The sequence below is a fragment of the Octopus bimaculoides genome, chromosome 2, assembly GCF_046866305.1.
Source record: "Octopus bimaculoides isolate indiv1 chromosome 2, ASM4686630v1, whole genome shotgun sequence".
NCBI classification, from domain to species: Eukaryota; Metazoa; Mollusca; class Cephalopoda; order Octopoda; family Octopodidae; genus Octopus; species Octopus bimaculoides.
Window position 1 is genome coordinate 19,346,635 of NC_142929.1, and position 3,073 is coordinate 19,349,707.

Sequence of the window (3,073 nt, forward strand, 5' to 3'; positions counted from 1 at the left end):
GGAGACCCACTTCGGTCACGAATGATCATGGGATTGCAGCTAGAAAGTTACCCTCCAAGGCACAAGTTTGTTTATGGAAGACCAGCAGTGGCGCATGCATACAAGCCTCCCCTCTCCACGCCACCGATGTTATCCAAGGGAAAGGCAAAGGGGCCGATGCAGCTTGGCAGTATTAGAAATAAGGTCAAGATATATACATTAGAAATAAGAGCAAGAAGACATTTTCTTTGCTAATATGCTGAAAAATAGACGCTAAATCGTCTAACCACGTAAAATATTTTCACTTGTATTATTACAGCACCTGGATAATTATATTTTTTAATGAATTTCTGTTTGCTTGCTCTCCTCGTTTCGGCATACAGTGTACTAATGCAGGTCAAAATATTTTATGTGGTTAAATGATCTAGTGTCTATTTTTCAGCATAATAGCATAGAATTTTTTTTTCTTTTTTCCGTTATTCATAATTGTGTGTATAACTTTCTCTCTCTCTCTCTCTCACACACACACACACACACGGAGGGGAAGTTAGATATAAGGATAGAAATATATACATGTTTGCGCACATACATAATACCCACAAACATGTGTGTGTGTGTGTGTGTGTGTGTGTGTGTGTGTGTGTGTGTGTGTGTGTGTATAAATTATATCCTAACATACACATAGATATTTATATGGAAATCTGTATGCATCAATGCACGAATGTATTTCTAGGTATTAAATGTTTCGTGTATGCGTTGAGTCTAAAGTTAGCGATTGCATATGAGTGCATAATTGCAGGTTATGCTGAAGGAAGTGCTAATTGCTGATATAACTTAATACATGGTAATTAGAGATAGTTATTTCTACTTGGGGTTTATACTATGCACTTTATACAGTAAAGGACTGAGTTCGTCGGTCGATTAAATATAAAAGAAGATGTGTTCGCCTGTTAGTTTTGTTAGCTTTTTCATTATTGCATACAGCTCAATTAAGAGGGACAAAGCACGTAGAGTTTGTTGACATTTTCACTCTGCTGGAGTGGATACGTTTAAGGTTTAACTTTTCTATCGTGATATCTAAAAAGCAGAACGGTGGTGCAGGAAGGGAATTCTCAATGCTTACAATATAATGAAGGGAGGTGTGGTGAATTATTATGGTGGCGTCTTGCGTTGAAAGAAAGAGGAAAGGGTGAGAGAGGTTTGCATCTAGTAGACTTCAGTGATGATGTTATACAGCACAGCTTGCTAATTCAGTGTCAACGACCGAAGTAGTTACTTAACAGCAAATGTGATAGAGTAGGGGAAGAGAGCGTATGGGGAGAAATTGTAAGCGTGGAGGGGAATATACAGAAAACCGGTTAGTATTTCTAAACTTGATTATCAATTTGCTTTTATTTTTTCTATTTTTCTGAAATACAATTTCATATATTGATATGTCTACCAGTGTAGCAGTACTGTGTACTTTCTGAATATGAGAGTCGTATTCATACGGGGGAATTCTTAATGTGACTCAACAAAACTTCGCAGTTATTTTTTTTTTCTAACTACAATATCGAAGTCGGGCTTAATGTAGGTAAACAAGACATTTGTGCTCATTGAAATCCTACTAAAAATACAAATGAAATCAGCTTATAACTAAATCTAGTGTTTAAAACCATAGGCAGACAATCTCGAATTAGAACTAAGAATTATAGAATAAAAGCAAAAAAATCAGACCACTTTATATGAAATACGCATTCCGTAAAATTCAGTGGATGTTCAGTGTATTTGTATTGTTTCAGTAAGATTTGTGGTTAAAAACTTGGATAATCAAATTTTACTGCACAGCTAACATAGTAAAATAGTATTCTCATGAGATGTGTTTCCTCACACACACACGCACACACACACACACACACACACACATGTATGTATGTATAAATGTATGTATATATATATATATATATATATATATATATATATATATATATATATATATATATATATATATAGGTATATATACGTATATATATATATGTATATGTATATGTGTGTGTATATATATATATATATATATATGTGTGTGTGTGTGTGTGTGTGTGTGTGTGTGTGTGTGTGTGTGTGTGAGTGTGTGTGTATACATACAATAATTAAATTTATCTTACTTGGGGTTTAAAAATCTTATCCCTATAACTAAAACAGAAAAAATCTCTCAAATGTCATCATTTCTAAAAATAAACTTGGCATTATCTCTAAAAATAGCCAAACACCTACTGCTGCTGTCCAAATGAATATGTATAAAAGACAAAAGAACAGCCAGTCTACTACAGTACATCTGTCAGACGGGATCTTGATGACTGCCATGAGGCAGGAAAGTATGCTAGTCCTTATATGGCTCCAATTGATGTAGATGACTCCATTCTTCGTGTCAAAAATCTCAACAACAGCAGATATGCCCTCATCATCACTGCGATACTGGTTCCCAGTCAAGTGTCTTTTTATGTTGGTGGGAACAAATCAGGAGAATAGCGAGGATGATCAACCGGTTCAAAGCCACACTCACGAACGGCAGCCATTGAACCAATGCTTTACGTGCTGGAGTATTGTTCTGATTGAACAAGCACCCGTTCGTCACTTTTCTTACCGTCTGGATTTGATAGCCTTTCGTAACTGCCTTATCAATTTGGCATTGTACTCTCCATTGATGTTCTTGCCCTTAAACACAATGTCTTTTGCATCCTGAAAAATATCTGTGGTCATCAACTTCCATGCAGATGAAATGACCTTGGCCTATTTTTTAGTGTGTGAGGAAGGGTGATTCTACTGTACGGATTGTCTCTTTCTCTGTGGCTTAATGTAATGAAGCAAACACTCATCCTTGGTTAGGAAACCAACTGGAACGTTCTCAAACAATGTCAGATTTCTCCGTGATGTGATTAGAGCACCTTTGATCATATGTCAAAAGACGTAGCACTCACCGAGCACAGACCTTCGTTATGCTAGGTTCATCATGCACAATATCCTGAAGTCTCTCTCGGAATATACTAATCTCATTGGGTATTTTATTTATAATTGATCGCTTGTCATCCATATCCATGCGGAGAACATGATTAAT

The 3,073-nt window shown here is 36.1% G+C and overlaps 1 long non-coding RNA gene across 1 annotated transcript in view; it reads left to right on the forward strand.

Moving 5' to 3' along the window:
• The first annotated feature begins 1,305 nt into the window (after positions 1 to 1,305).
• The window catches only part of LOC149136886 (uncharacterized), a 14,100-nt gene continuing 12,332 nt past the window's right edge, over positions 1,306 to 3,073 (forward strand). Inside the window, exon 1 of the long non-coding RNA XR_016237864.1 lies at positions 1,306 to 1,336. This is a non-coding gene — a long non-coding RNA (uncharacterized LOC149136886). The remainder of the gene's footprint in view (positions 1,337 to 3,073) is intronic.